A 15,872-nucleotide genomic window follows, 5' to 3' on the forward strand; every position below is an offset into this window, starting at 1 on the left:
TTCCGGTTCTGGCCCCACCTACTTCCGGGCTCTAGGCAATTGGCAGCAGGTCCAGTCCTTCACCCGCGGCACTTTTTCCATCCCGGCACGCATTGTGCGCAGCGCTGCCAGCTGGTGACCGGGCGGCGTGGCTGGGCAGAGGCGGGGGTCTGCGGAGCAGCTGCAGGCGCAGCAGCGTCGGCTCTGCATGCCAGAGTTGTCAGTATTTGCCCGGTCAATTGGTAAGAAGCGCTCTGTTGCGCACCACGCTTAGTCAAAGCCCTTGAAAGAGTAAATTCTGGGAGTGGGAAAGCGGCTGACGGAGAGCTTTGGAGCGTAGTTCTTTGCTCCTTTGGAGACCCCAAGGGGGGCGGTTTCCGCCCTCGGCTGGGAAACGCAGAGAGCGAGTGCACGTCGTGACTGTCTTTATGCGGTCCGGCAGGTGCCTCCGTCTTTTTGTCAGCGTTCCGAGTGAGGGACATGTCCCCAGGCGTTTCAGCAGGGACACGTGAGTGGCTAACCTTGCCTTCTGTGGCTCAAAGCCGCTAGTGAAAATGCGGGGTCGGCTCCTGCCGCCACAAAAATGCAGAGCCCGCAGTGTAAGAACGTGGCCGACAGGCCCCGAGGGCAGTCCAGCTGGGGAACGTCTCATCCTTTCCAGACGTGCACTTTTAGGAAGATACACACGGGTCTAATTTCTGCACGCTGGCAACTGTGTCCTTGTTGTGGTTTCACCTGGCAGAGAGCTAAGCCCCAGACAGCTGCTTGCTGTCGCTGCCCACGTGGGTGGGTTATGGGGGAGAACTGGCAAGGTAACCGTGTGAGAATTCAAGGGGTTAGAGAAAGGCGTTGTGGCAGGTGGAAGCAAAGCCGCACGCACAAGCAAAGCAAACCAAGGAATTCTTCTGCAGCTTCCCGTAGGCAGGCAGGCAGACAGAGCCTGGGCTGCTTTCGGGCAAGCAGGGCTAACCACGCGTAGCAGCTTGCTGGGAAGATGAGGCCCTCACAGCCGGCGTGAACAGCTCCTTCTTCCTTAGGCCGTCTTTTCTTGCTGTGCGTGACGTGAAAGGAGGATGATGTTATTCTAGCCGTACCAAAGTCACCGGCCCGGACATTCTCGGTGGTTCTGAACGGATGCTTATTGTCAGTGAGATCAGTGCCTTTAGAAGCGATGAGCTGCGGTTGTTTTCCTTTTGCCGGTGCTGATGCTGGCTACTTGTGGAATTGCCAGAAACCGGGTTGTGGAAGCAGGATTGAGAGAACAGAGTTTTTGTTGCACGTATTGGAAGAGAGGTGCAGTGCTTTCCCAAGAGAAGGAATTGTGCAGGCTGTGTCAAAGTGTAAGTCACGCTGCTGGCCTGTTTTGAGAGCAGGGAAGAAAGGGCTGTGGCTGTGAGCGTTTTGCAGGGAGCCCTTTGCAGGCCCTGAAGTCTGCTGCACAGCCGGTTCTCTGTGTGTTGAGACCACTTGTGTTGGGAGCAGTGACCGAGGGGGGCAGCAGGAGAGCCTGCTTTATGCCTTTGGTCAGTCGCTTCCTGAAGTAGAGGAGTGCCTAGCTCAATATTTAGGCCCAGGAGCCTGGAACGTGCTTACGCGTGACAAGGAGTGGAATATCAAAGAGAGCCTTGCTCTTGCAGCGCTCTGCTGTCACTGGTGGCGTGCCGAGAGCTCCTGAACGTGACGGCTGCTTCTTCCATGGCTGTATCAAACGCTAGGATGAAATGACTGGGGCCCTCTGGCGGGGACTGCCCTTGGCTGTCGGTGACTTAGCAGAGGGCTAGAGGCTGCGCACTGGAAGGGCGAGGGATTTCCCATCAGATCCTCACGTGGGAGGTGCGAGCGGGTCGCTATTGGCAAATGAGAAGTGGAGCTGGCAGAGTTGTTAGCTGGGATCAAAGTGCCCCTAGTGCCGCTGGTCTCCAGAAACCCCGCGTCAGACACGAGACAGCCACCAGTGCCAGCACCGGGACGTGTTTGCCCGGTGCGACTGCGTAGGAATGGATCAGTTTTTTTTCATGTGAGCGCTTCCCGGAGCAAGGGAATTGGGCAGGCAGTCAGAGGGAGGCCTGGGAATACGAAAGAGTTAAGGAACAAGCCGGGGAGCCGAGCCCTAAGCAGTACAAAACCACGTGGGGTACGGAGTAACATGAAATGGCGGCTCCTCAGGGTGGAACACGGACTACGACAAAATGGCGCCTCCCTATGTAGGTAGGTGGGAGGGAGTTCCGGTTCTGGCCCCACCTACTTCCGGGCTCTAGGCAATTGGCAGCAGGTCCAGTCCTTCACCCGCGGCACTTTTTCCATCCCGGCACGCATTGTGCGCAGCGCTGCCAGCTGGTGACCGGGCGGCGTGGCTGGGCAGAGGCGGGGGTCTGCGGAGCAGCTGCAGGCGCAGCAGCGTCGGCTCTGCATGCCAGAGTTGTCAGTATTTGCCCGGTCAATTGGTAAGAAGCGCTCTGTTGCGCACCACGCTTAGTCAAAGCCCTTGAAAGAGTAAATTCTGGGAGTGGGAAAGCGGCTGACGGAGAGCTTTGGAGCGTAGTTCTTTGCTCCTTTGGAGACCCCAAGGGGGGCGGTTTCCGCCCTCGGCTGGGAAACGCAGAGAGCGAGTGCACGTCGTGACTGTCTTTATGCGGTCCGGCAGGTGCCTCCGTCTTTTTGTCAGCGTTCCGAGTGAGGGACATGTCCCCAGGCGTTTCAGCAGGGACACGTGAGTGGCTAACCTTGCCTTCTGTGGCTCAAAGCCGCTAGTGAAAATGCGGGGTCGGCTCCTGCCGCCACAAAAATGCAGAGCCCGCAGTGTAAGAACGTGGCCGACAGGCCCCGAGGGCAGTCCAGCTGGGGAACGTCTCATCCTTTCCAGACGTGCACTTTTAGGAAGATACACACGGGTCTAATTTCTGCACGCTGGCAACTGTGTCCTTGTTGTGGTTTCACCTGGCAGAGAGCTAAGCCCCAGACAGCTGCTTGCTGTCGCTGCCCACGTGGGTGGGTTATGGGGGAGAACTGGCAAGGTAACCGTGTGAGAATTCAAGGGGTTAGAGAAAGGCGTTGTGGCAGGTGGAAGCAAAGCCGCACGCACAAGCAAAGCAAACCAAGGAATTCTTCTGCAGCTTCCCGTAGGCAGGCAGACAGACAGAGCCTGGGCTGCTTTCGGGCAAGCAGGGCTAACCACGCGTAGCAGCTTGCTGGGAAGATGAGGCCCTCACAGCCGGCGTGAACAGCTCCTTCTTCCTTAGGCCGTCTTTTCTTGCTGTGCGTGACGTGAAAGGAGGATGATGTTATTCTAGCCGTACCAAAGTCACCGGCCCGGACATTCTCGGTGGTTCTGAACGGATGCTTATTGTCAGTGAGATCAGTGCCTTTAGAAGCGATGAGCTGCGGTTGTTTTCCTTTTGCCGGTGCTGATGCTGGCTACTTGTGGAATTGCCAGAAACCGGGTTGTGGAAGCAGGATTGAGAGAACAGAGTTTTTGTTGCACGTATTGGAAGAGAGGTGCAGTGCTTTCCCAAGAGAAGGAATTGTGCAGGCTGTGTCAAAGTGTAAGTCACGCTGCTGGCCTGTTTTGAGAGCAGGGAAGAAAGGGCTGTGGCTGTGAGCGTTTTGCAGGGAGCCCTTTGCAGGCCCTGAAGTCTGCTGCACAGCCGGTTCTCTGTGTGTTGAGACCACTTGTGTTGGGAGCAGTGACCGAGGGGGGCAGCAGGAGAGCCTGCTTTATGCCTTTGGTCAGTCGCTTCCTGAAGTAGAGGAGTGCCTAGCTCAATATTTAGGCCCAGGAGCCTGGAACGTGCTTACGCGTGACAAGGAGTGGAATATCAAAGAGAGCCTTGCTCTTGCAGCGCTCTGCTGTCACTGGTGGCGTGCCGAGAGCTCCTGAACGTGACGGCTGCTTCTTCCATGGCTGTATCAAACGCTAGGATGAAATGACTGGGGCCCTCTGGCGGGGACTGCCCTTGGCTGTCGGTGACTTAGCAGAGGGCTAGAGGCTGCGCACTGGAAGGGCGAGGGATTTCCCATCAGATCCTCACGTGGGAGGTGCGAGCGGGTCGCTATTGGCAAATGAGAAGTGGAGCTGGCAGAGTTGTTAGCTGGGATCAAAGTGCCCCTAGTGCCGCTGGTCTCCAGAAACCCCGCGTCAGACACGAGACAGCCACCAGTGCCAGCACCGGGACGTGTTTGCCCGGTGCGACTGCGTAGGAATGGATCAGTTTTTTTTCATGTGAGCGCTTCCCGGAGCAAGGGAATTGGGCAGGCAGTCAGAGGGAGGCCTGGGAATACGAAAGAGTTAAGGAACAAGCCGGGGAGCCGAGCCCTAAGCAGTACAAAACCACGTGGGGTACGGAGTAACATGAAATGGCGGCTCCTCAGGGTGGAACACGGACTACGACAAAATGGCGCCTCCCTATGTAGGTAGGTGGGAGGGAGTTCCGGTTCTGGCCCCACCTACTTCCGGGCTCTAGGCAATTGGCAGCAGGTCCAGTCCTTCACCCGCGGCACTTTTTCCATCCCGGCACGCATTGTGCGCAGCGCTGCCAGCTGGTGACCGGGCGGCGTGGCTGGGCAGAGGCGGGGGTCTGCGGAGCAGCTGCAGGCGCAGCAGCGTCGGCTCTGCATGCCAGAGTTGTCAGTATTTGCCCGGTCAATTGGTAAGAAGCGCTCTGTTGCGCACCACGCTTAGTCAAAGCCCTTGAAAGAGTAAATTCTGGGAGTGGGAAAGCGGCTGACGGAGAGCTTTGGAGCGTAGTTCTTTGCTCCTTTGGAGACCCCAAGGGGGGCGGTTTCCGCCCTCGGCTGGGAAACGCAGAGAGCGAGTGCACGTCGTGACTGTCTTTATGCGGTCCGGCAGGTGCCTCCGTCTTTTTGTCAGCGTTCCGAGTGAGGGACATGTCCCCAGGCGTTTCAGCAGGGACACGTGAGTGGCTAACCTTGCCTTCTGTGGCTCAAAGCCGCTAGTGAAAATGCGGGGTCGGCTCCTGCCGCCACAAAAATGCAGAGCCCGCAGTGTAAGAACGTGGCCGACAGGCCCCGAGGGCAGTCCAGCTGGGGAACGTCTCATCCTTTCCAGACGTGCACTTTTAGGAAGATACACACGGGTCTAATTTCTGCACGCTGGCAACTGTGTCCTTGTTGTGGTTTCACCTGGCAGAGAGCTAAGCCCCAGACAGCTGCTTGCTGTCGCTGCCCACGTGGGTGGGTTATGGGGGAGAACTGGCAAGGTAACCGTGTGAGAATTCAAGGGGTTAGAGAAAGGCGTTGTGGCAGGTGGAAGCAAAGCCGCACGCACAAGCAAAGCAAACCAAGGAATTCTTCTGCAGCTTCCCGTAGGCAGGCAGGCAGACAGAGCCTGGGCTGCTTTCGGGCAAGCAGGGCTAACCACGCGTAGCAGCTTGCTGGGAAGATGAGGCCCTCACAGCCGGCGTGAACAGCTCCTTCTTCCTTAGGCCGTCTTTTCTTGCTGTGCGTGACGTGAAAGGAGGATGATGTTATTCTAGCCGTACCAAAGTCACCGGCCCGGACATTCTCGGTGGTTCTGAACGGATGCTTATTGTCAGTGAGATCAGTGCCTTTAGAAGCGATGAGCTGCGGTTGTTTTCCTTTTGCCGGTGCTGATGCTGGCTACTTGTGGAATTGCCAGAAACCGGGTTGTGGAAGCAGGATTGAGAGAACAGAGTTTTTGTTGCACGTATTGGAAGAGAGGTGCAGTGCTTTCCCAAGAGAAGGAATTGTGCAGGCTGTGTCAAAGTGTAAGTCACGCTGCTGGCCTGTTTTGAGAGCAGGGAAGAAAGGGCTGTGGCTGTGAGCGTTTTGCAGGGAGCCCTTTGCAGGCCCTGAAGTCTGCTGCACAGCCGGTTCTCTGTGTGTTGAGACCACTTGTGTTGGGAGCAGTGACCGAGGGGGGCAGCAGGAGAGCCTGCTTTATGCCTTTGGTCAGTCGCTTCCTGAAGTAGAGGAGTGCCTAGCTCAATATTTAGGCCCAGGAGCCTGGAACGTGCTTACGCGTGACAAGGAGTGGAATATCAAAGAGAGCCTTGCTCTTGCAGCGCTCTGCTGTCACTGGTGGCGTGCCGAGAGCTCCTGAACGTGACGGCTGCTTCTTCCATGGCTGTATCAAACGCTAGGATGAAATGACTGGGGCCCTCTGGCGGGGACTGCCCTTGGCTGTCGGTGACTTAGCAGAGGGCTAGAGGCTGCGCACTGGAAGGGCGAGGGATTTCCCATCAGATCCTCACGTGGGAGGTGCGAGCGGGTCGCTATTGGCAAATGAGAAGTGGAGCTGGCAGAGTTGTTAGCTGGGATCAAAGTGCCCCTAGTGCCGCTGGTCTCCAGAAACCCCGCGTCAGACACGAGACAGCCACCAGTGCCAGCACCGGGACGTGTTTGCCCGGTGCGACTGCGTAGGAATGGATCAGTTTTTTTTCATGTGAGCGCTTCCCGGAGCAAGGGAATTGGGCAGGCAGTCAGAGGGAGGCCTGGGAATACGAAAGAGTTAAGGAACAAGCCGGGGAGCCGAGCCCTAAGCAGTACAAAACCACGTGGGGTACGGAGTAACATGAAATGGCGGCTCCTCAGGGTGGAACACGGACTACGACAAAATGGCGCCTCCCTATGTAGGTAGGTGGGAGGGAGTTCCGGTTCTGGCCCCACCTACTTCCGGGCTCTAGGCAATTGGCAGCAGGTCCAGTCCTTCACCCGCGGCACTTTTTCCATCCCGGCACGCATTGTGCGCAGCGCTGCCAGCTGGTGACCGGGCGGCGTGGCTGGGCAGAGGCGGGGGTCTGCGGAGCAGCTGCAGGCGCAGCAGCGTCGGCTCTGCATGCCAGAGTTGTCAGTATTTGCCCGGTCAATTGGTAAGAAGCGCTCTGTTGCGCACCACGCTTAGTCAAAGCCCTTGAAAGAGTAAATTCTGGGAGTGGGAAAGCGGCTGACGGAGAGCTTTGGAGCGTAGTTCTTTGCTCCTTTGGAGACCCCAAGGGGGGCGGTTTCCGCCCTCGGCTGGGAAACGCAGAGAGCGAGTGCACGTCGTGACTGTCTTTATGCGGTCCGGCAGGTGCCTCCGTCTTTTTGTCAGCGTTCCGAGTGAGGGACATGTCCCCAGGCGTTTCAGCAGGGACACGTGAGTGGCTAACCTTGCCTTCTGTGGCTCAAAGCCGCTAGTGAAAATGCGGGGTCGGCTCCTGCCGCCACAAAAATGCAGAGCCCGCAGTGTAAGAACGTGGCCGACAGGCCCCGAGGGCAGTCCAGCTGGGGAACGTCTCATCCTTTCCAGACGTGCACTTTTAGGAAGATACACACGGGTCTAATTTCTGCACGCTGGCAACTGTGTCCTTGTTGTGGTTTCACCTGGCAGAGAGCTAAGCCCCAGACAGCTGCTTGCTGTCGCTGCCCACGTGGGTGGGTTATGGGGGAGAACTGGCAAGGTAACCGTGTGAGAATTCAAGGGGTTAGAGAAAGGCGTTGTGGCAGGTGGAAGCAAAGCCGCACGCACAAGCAAAGCAAACCAAGGAATTCTTCTGCAGCTTCCCGTAGGCAGGCAGGCAGACAGAGCCTGGGCTGCTTTCGGGCAAGCAGGGCTAACCACGCGTAGCAGCTTGCTGGGAAGATGAGGCCCTCACAGCCGGCGTGAACAGCTCCTTCTTCCTTAGGCCGTCTTTTCTTGCTGTGCGTGACGTGAAAGGAGGATGATGTTATTCTAGCCGTACCAAAGTCACCGGCCCGGACATTCTCGGTGGTTCTGAACGGATGCTTATTGTCAGTGAGATCAGTGCCTTTAGAAGCGATGAGCTGCGGTTGTTTTCCTTTTGCCGGTGCTGATGCTGGCTACTTGTGGAATTGCCAGAAACCGGGTTGTGGAAGCAGGATTGAGAGAACAGAGTTTTTGTTGCACGTATTGGAAGAGAGGTGCAGTGCTTTCCCAAGAGAAGGAATTGTGCAGGCTGTGTCAAAGTGTAAGTCACGCTGCTGGCCTGTTTTGAGAGCAGGGAAGAAAGGGCTGTGGCTGTGAGCGTTTTGCAGGGAGCCCTTTGCAGGCCCTGAAGTCTGCTGCACAGCCGGTTCTCTGTGTGTTGAGACCACTTGTGTTGGGAGCAGTGACCGAGGGGGGCAGCAGGAGAGCCTGCTTTATGCCTTTGGTCAGTCGCTTCCTGAAGTAGAGGAGTGCCTAGCTCAATATTTAGGCCCAGGAGCCTGGAACGTGCTTACGCGTGACAAGGAGTGGAATATCAAAGAGAGCCTTGCTCTTGCAGCGCTCTGCTGTCACTGGTGGCGTGCCGAGAGCTCCTGAACGTGACGGCTGCTTCTTCCATGGCTGTATCAAACGCTAGGATGAAATGACTGGGGCCCTCTGGCGGGGACTGCCCTTGGCTGTCGGTGACTTAGCAGAGGGCTAGAGGCTGCGCACTGGAAGGGCGAGGGATTTCCCATCAGATCCTCACGTGGGAGGTGCGAGCGGGTCGCTATTGGCAAATGAGAAGTGGAGCTGGCAGAGTTGTTAGCTGGGATCAAAGTGCCCCTAGTGCCGCTGGTCTCCAGAAACCCCGCGTCAGACACGAGACAGCCACCAGTGCCAGCACCGGGACGTGTTTGCCCGGTGCGACTGCGTAGGAATGGATCAGTTTTTTTTCATGTGAGCGCTTCCCGGAGCAAGGGAATTGGGCAGGCAGTCAGAGGGAGGCCTGGGAATACGAAAGAGTTAAGGAACAAGCCGGGGAGCCGAGCCCTAAGCAGTACAAAACCACGTGGGGTACGGAGTAACATGAAATGGCGGCTCCTCAGGGTGGAACACGGACTACGACAAAATGGCGCCTCCCTATGTAGGTAGGTGGGAGGGAGTTCCGGTTCTGGCCCCACCTACTTCCGGGCTCTAGGCAATTGGCAGCAGGTCCAGTCCTTCACCCGCGGCACTTTTTCCATCCCGGCACGCATTGTGCGCAGCGCTGCCAGCTGGTGACCGGGCGGCGTGGCTGGGCAGAGGCGGGGGTCTGCGGAGCAGCTGCAGGCGCAGCAGCGTCGGCTCTGCATGCCAGAGTTGTCAGTATTTGCCCGGTCAATTGGTAAGAAGCGCTCTGTTGCGCACCACGCTTAGTCAAAGCCCTTGAAAGAGTAAATTCTGGGAGTGGGAAAGCGGCTGACGGAGAGCTTTGGAGCGTAGTTCTTTGCTCCTTTGGAGACCCCAAGGGGGGCGGTTTCCGCCCTCGGCTGGGAAACGCAGAGAGCGAGTGCACGTCGTGACTGTCTTTATGCGGTCCGGCAGGTGCCTCCGTCTTTTTGTCAGCGTTCCGAGTGAGGGACATGTCCCCAGGCGTTTCAGCAGGGACACGTGAGTGGCTAACCTTGCCTTCTGTGGCTCAAAGCCGCTAGTGAAAATGCGGGGTCGGCTCCTGCCGCCACAAAAATGCAGAGCCCGCAGTGTAAGAACGTGGCCGACAGGCCCCGAGGGCAGTCCAGCTGGGGAACGTCTCATCCTTTCCAGACGTGCACTTTTAGGAAGATACACACGGGTCTAATTTCTGCACGCTGGCAACTGTGTCCTTGTTGTGGTTTCACCTGGCAGAGAGCTAAGCCCCAGACAGCTGCTTGCTGTCGCTGCCCACGTGGGTGGGTTATGGGGGAGAACTGGCAAGGTAACCGTGTGAGAATTCAAGGGGTTAGAGAAAGGCGTTGTGGCAGGTGGAAGCAAAGCCGCACGCACAAGCAAAGCAAACCAAGGAATTCTTCTGCAGCTTCCCGTAGGCAGGCAGACAGACAGAGCCTGGGCTGCTTTCGGGCAAGCAGGGCTAACCACGCGTAGCAGCTTGCTGGGAAGATGAGGCCCTCACAGCCGGCGTGAACAGCTCCTTCTTCCTTAGGCCGTCTTTTCTTGCTGTGCGTGACGTGAAAGGAGGATGATGTTATTCTAGCCGTACCAAAGTCACCGGCCCGGACATTCTCGGTGGTTCTGAACGGATGCTTATTGTCAGTGAGATCAGTGCCTTTAGAAGCGATGAGCTGCGGTTGTTTTCCTTTTGCCGGTGCTGATGCTGGCTACTTGTGGAATTGCCAGAAACCGGGTTGTGGAAGCAGGATTGAGAGAACAGAGTTTTTGTTGCACGTATTGGAAGAGAGGTGCAGTGCTTTCCCAAGAGAAGGAATTGTGCAGGCTGTGTCAAAGTGTAAGTCACGCTGCTGGCCTGTTTTGAGAGCAGGGAAGAAAGGGCTGTGGCTGTGAGCGTTTTGCAGGGAGCCCTTTGCAGGCCCTGAAGTCTGCTGCACAGCCGGTTCTCTGTGTGTTGAGACCACTTGTGTTGGGAGCAGTGACCGAGGGGGGCAGCAGGAGAGCCTGCTTTATGCCTTTGGTCAGTCGCTTCCTGAAGTAGAGGAGTGCCTAGCTCAATATTTAGGCCCAGGAGCCTGGAACGTGCTTACGCGTGACAAGGAGTGGAATATCAAAGAGAGCCTTGCTCTTGCAGCGCTCTGCTGTCACTGGTGGCGTGCCGAGAGCTCCTGAACGTGACGGCTGCTTCTTCCATGGCTGTATCAAACGCTAGGATGAAATGACTGGGGCCCTCTGGCGGGGACTGCCCTTGGCTGTCGGTGACTTAGCAGAGGGCTAGAGGCTGCGCACTGGAAGGGCGAGGGATTTCCCATCAGATCCTCACGTGGGAGGTGCGAGCGGGTCGCTATTGGCAAATGAGAAGTGGAGCTGGCAGAGTTGTTAGCTGGGATCAAAGTGCCCCTAGTGCCGCTGGTCTCCAGAAACCCCGCGTCAGACACGAGACAGCCACCAGTGCCAGCACCGGGACGTGTTTGCCCGGTGCGACTGCGTAGGAATGGATCAGTTTTTTTTCATGTGAGCGCTTCCCGGAGCAAGGGAATTGGGCAGGCAGTCAGAGGGAGGCCTGGGAATACGAAAGAGTTAAGGAACAAGCCGGGGAGCCGAGCCCTAAGCAGTACAAAACCACGTGGGGTACGGAGTAACATGAAATGGCGGCTCCTCAGGGTGGAACACGGACTACGACAAAATGGCGCCTCCCTATGTAGGTAGGTGGGAGGGAGTTCCGGTTCTGGCCCCACCTACTTCCGGGCTCTAGGCAATTGGCAGCAGGTCCAGTCCTTCACCCGCGGCACTTTTTCCATCCCGGCACGCATTGTGCGCAGCGCTGCCAGCTGGTGACCGGGCGGCGTGGCTGGGCAGAGGCGGGGGTCTGCGGAGCAGCTGCAGGCGCAGCAGCGTCGGCTCTGCATGCCAGAGTTGTCAGTATTTGCCCGGTCAATTGGTAAGAAGCGCTCTGTTGCGCACCACGCTTAGTCAAAGCCCTTGAAAGAGTAAATTCTGGGAGTGGGAAAGCGGCTGACGGAGAGCTTTGGAGCGTAGTTCTTTGCTCCTTTGGAGACCCCAAGGGGGGCGGTTTCCGCCCTCGGCTGGGAAACGCAGAGAGCGAGTGCACGTCGTGACTGTCTTTATGCGGTCCGGCAGGTGCCTCCGTCTTTTTGTCAGCGTTCCGAGTGAGGGACATGTCCCCAGGCGTTTCAGCAGGGACACGTGAGTGGCTAACCTTGCCTTCTGTGGCTCAAAGCCGCTAGTGAAAATGCGGGGTCGGCTCCTGCCGCCACAAAAATGCAGAGCCCGCAGTGTAAGAACGTGGCCGACAGGCCCCGAGGGCAGTCCAGCTGGGGAACGTCTCATCCTTTCCAGACGTGCACTTTTAGGAAGATACACACGGGTCTAATTTCTGCACGCTGGCAACTGTGTCCTTGTTGTGGTTTCACCTGGCAGAGAGCTAAGCCCCAGACAGCTGCTTGCTGTCGCTGCCCACGTGGGTGGGTTATGGGGGAGAACTGGCAAGGTAACCGTGTGAGAATTCAAGGGGTTAGAGAAAGGCGTTGTGGCAGGTGGAAGCAAAGCCGCACGCACAAGCAAAGCAAACCAAGGAATTCTTCTGCAGCTTCCCGTAGGCAGGCAGGCAGACAGAGCCTGGGCTGCTTTCGGGCAAGCAGGGCTAACCACGCGTAGCAGCTTGCTGGGAAGATGAGGCCCTCACAGCCGGCGTGAACAGCTCCTTCTTCCTTAGGCCGTCTTTTCTTGCTGTGCGTGACGTGAAAGGAGGATGATGTTATTCTAGCCGTACCAAAGTCACCGGCCCGGACATTCTCGGTGGTTCTGAACGGATGCTTATTGTCAGTGAGATCAGTGCCTTTAGAAGCGATGAGCTGCGGTTGTTTTCCTTTTGCCGGTGCTGATGCTGGCTACTTGTGGAATTGCCAGAAACCGGGTTGTGGAAGCAGGATTGAGAGAACAGAGTTTTTGTTGCACGTATTGGAAGAGAGGTGCAGTGCTTTCCCAAGAGAAGGAATTGTGCAGGCTGTGTCAAAGTGTAAGTCACGCTGCTGGCCTGTTTTGAGAGCAGGGAAGAAAGGGCTGTGGCTGTGAGCGTTTTGCAGGGAGCCCTTTGCAGGCCCTGAAGTCTGCTGCACAGCCGGTTCTCTGTGTGTTGAGACCACTTGTGTTGGGAGCAGTGACCGAGGGGGGCAGCAGGAGAGCCTGCTTTATGCCTTTGGTCAGTCGCTTCCTGAAGTAGAGGAGTGCCTAGCTCAATATTTAGGCCCAGGAGCCTGGAACGTGCTTACGCGTGACAAGGAGTGGAATATCAAAGAGAGCCTTGCTCTTGCAGCGCTCTGCTGTCACTGGTGGCGTGCCGAGAGCTCCTGAACGTGACGGCTGCTTCTTCCATGGCTGTATCAAACGCTAGGATGAAATGACTGGGGCCCTCTGGCGGGGACTGCCCTTGGCTGTCGGTGACTTAGCAGAGGGCTAGAGGCTGCGCACTGGAAGGGCGAGGGATTTCCCATCAGATCCTCACGTGGGAGGTGCGAGCGGGTCGCTATTGGCAAATGAGAAGTGGAGCTGGCAGAGTTGTTAGCTGGGATCAAAGTGCCCCTAGTGCCGCTGGTCTCCAGAAACCCCGCGTCAGACACGAGACAGCCACCAGTGCCAGCACCGGGACGTGTTTGCCCGGTGCGACTGCGTAGGAATGGATCAGTTTTTTTTCATGTGAGCGCTTCCCGGAGCAAGGGAATTGGGCAGGCAGTCAGAGGGAGGCCTGGGAATACGAAAGAGTTAAGGAACAAGCCGGGGAGCCGAGCCCTAAGCAGTACAAAACCACGTGGGGTACGGAGTAACATGAAATGGCGGCTCCTCAGGGTGGAACACGGACTACGACAAAATGGCGCCTCCCTATGTAGGTAGGTGGGAGGGAGTTCCGGTTCTGGCCCCACCTACTTCCGGGCTCTAGGCAATTGGCAGCAGGTCCAGTCCTTCACCCGCGGCACTTTTTCCATCCCGGCACGCATTGTGCGCAGCGCTGCCAGCTGGTGACCGGGCGGCGTGGCTGGGCAGAGGCGGGGGTCTGCGGAGCAGCTGCAGGCGCAGCAGCGTCGGCTCTGCATGCCAGAGTTGTCAGTATTTGCCCGGTCAATTGGTAAGAAGCGCTCTGTTGCGCACCACGCTTAGTCAAAGCCCTTGAAAGAGTAAATTCTGGGAGTGGGAAAGCGGCTGACGGAGAGCTTTGGAGCGTAGTTCTCTGCTCCTTTGGAGACCCCAAGGGGGGCGGTTTCCGCCCTCGGCTGGGAAACGCAGAGAGCGAGTGCACGTCGTGACTGTCTTTATGCGGTCCGGCAGGTGCCTCCGTCTTTTTGTCAGCGTTCCGAGTGAGGGACATGTCCCCAGGCGTTTCAGCAGGGACACGTGAGTGGCTAACCTTGCCTTCTGTGGCTCAAAGCCGCTAGTGAAAATGCGGGGTCGGCTCCTGCCGCCACAAAAATGCAGAGCCCGCAGTGTAAGAACGTGGCCGACAGGCCCCGAGGGCAGTCCAGCTGGGGAACGTCTCATCCTTTCCAGACGTGCACTTTTAGGAAGATACACACGGGTCTAATTTCTGCACGCTGGCAACTGTGTCCTTGTTGTGGTTTCACCTGGCAGAGAGCTAAGCCCCAGACAGCTGCTTGCTGTCGCTGCCCACGTGGGTGGGTTATGGGGGAGAACTGGCAAGGTAACCGTGTGAGAATTCAAGGGGTTAGAGAAAGGCGTTGTGGCAGGTGGAAGCAAAGCCGCACGCACAAGCAAAGCAAACCAAGGAATTCTTCTGCAGCTTCCCGTAGGCAGGCAGACAGACAGAGCCTGGGCTGCTTTCGGGCAAGCAGGGCTAACCACGCGTAGCAGCTTGCTGGGAAGATGAGGCCCTCACAGCCGGCGTGAACAGCTCCTTCTTCCTTAGGCCGTCTTTTCTTGCTGTGCGTGACGTGAAAGGAGGATGATGTTATTCTAGCCGTACCAAAGTCACCGGCCCGGACATTCTCGGTGGTTCTGAACGGATGCTTATTGTCAGTGAGATCAGTGCCTTTAGAAGCGATGAGCTGCGGTTGTTTTCCTTTTGCCGGTGCTGATGCTGGCTAATTGTGGAATTTATAATACGACAGATCTGCTTGTTCTCACTTCTCATGTGAATTATGGTTAAGTACTAGTGACGTAACTGCGTGAGAATTCAGATGTTTAGATTCTGTCATTATAGGAGGCATATTCTGCTGCTGTCATTATGCTTCAGTCATTTTGCAATGACGTTTAAAGGCCCTGAGGCTGTTATTTTTACCTTATAACTTCCTTAGCTGTACTTTGTTATGGATATACTTGTGTTTGATTTGTTCTTCCTGATTGCTCTTCTTCACTTTTCTGTTGTCATTTGTGTTCAACTTAGTAGACTGGTAATGTCCCCAGAGTAGTTTTTTTACTCTGATTTCCTTTTTTTTTTTTTTTTACAGCTGTTTTTATGTGCTTCTCTTCAATAACTTAGTAATTTCTTATTTAAATTGAGATTTTTTATTTCATTATTTCTGAATTGTAATTTGTCCTTCCCTCTCCTCCCCCCCTCCGCCCCATGGATATGACACAATGAAACTCTTCTTTTGACAAATTTGGTAAGGTTTTTTTTTTTTTTTTTTTTTTTTTTTTCCCATCTGAACCTCTTATGATTGATATCTTTGTAATTTGTACACAATTAAAATGCTTTTGCTTAGTACTTCCTCTTTTTCTCATGCTCAGAGTAAGTTTCTTCATTGTCTCAAGGTTTTTTTGACCCATGGCCATAATTTTTAGTATTATAATGAAGGGAGTTTAGCTGAGGCTGCAGGGACCTTGATTTTTCTTTTTTTTTTTTTTTTTTTTTTTTTTTTTTAAGTTGCCAACATCCTGATTTTTTTTCTCCTTGGAGCTTATTTACTCTGGGTTGTTCTTAATTAAATATACTAAGTGTTTTAACACAGATGAATTACAAGCTTCAAATTGTTTGTATTATTTGTATTATTCAAACATGTATAGCTAAGTATTTTAAGTTATTTTTTAACAGTTCCTTCTCTTGAGACTTCTCTTTTCAGAAAGGTTTGATTAGTCTCATTTTTTTCTGTGTTTAGTTTGTTAGTCTAATGCAACACTCAGATACATACTGCAATATAACATACAGACAATAGCTGATATCACTAGAAATTCAACTGCAATGACATTCCATAATCCTAGATAAGAAAATCAGAATGTTAGAAATTTGTATGTCTCTTCAAATCCAAGAGAGGTATCATCTTTCTGAATCTCATGTAAAGTTCTGGTTTGTTGTCAGTAGTACAGTGTAAAGTCCCTTCCATTTTTTGTGTTGGCAGCTTTTCTTTTCAGGAGGATACACTGGACCTGCTGACTTAAATGGAGATATGAGTGAGATCAAAGGCAGAAGAGCTCTCAGTTGGCTGTACCTCTAGAGACATGCAAGAATTCTTTGCAAAGATGCCAGGTAATCACTGAAAACCTGATATTCCTTAAGATGCATTTGTTTCCTTCCCTGTTAAATTTAGAGTATAATGTTTCCTATGCAAAATTT

The 15,872-nt window shown here is 55.0% G+C and overlaps 1 long non-coding RNA gene across 22 annotated transcripts in view; it reads left to right on the forward strand.

Moving 5' to 3' along the window:
• LOC128089568 (uncharacterized) overlaps positions 1–15,872 on the forward strand; it is a 49,867-nt gene that overhangs the window by 9,880 nt on the left and 24,115 nt on the right. For 9 of the 22 annotated variants that reach the window (XR_008210576.1, XR_008210562.1, XR_008210573.1 and 6 more), the window contains exon 2: positions 15,658–15,785. This is a non-coding gene — a long non-coding RNA (uncharacterized LOC128089568). The other 13 variants (XR_008210559.1, XR_008210571.1, XR_008210560.1 and 10 more) reach the window with 13 other exon arrangements.

Source organism: Tympanuchus pallidicinctus, unplaced genomic scaffold (genome assembly GCF_026119805.1).
Source record: "Tympanuchus pallidicinctus isolate F22 unplaced genomic scaffold, pur_lepc_1.0 scaffold4, whole genome shotgun sequence".
Lineage (NCBI taxonomy): Eukaryota > Metazoa > Chordata > Aves > Galliformes > Phasianidae > Tympanuchus > Tympanuchus pallidicinctus.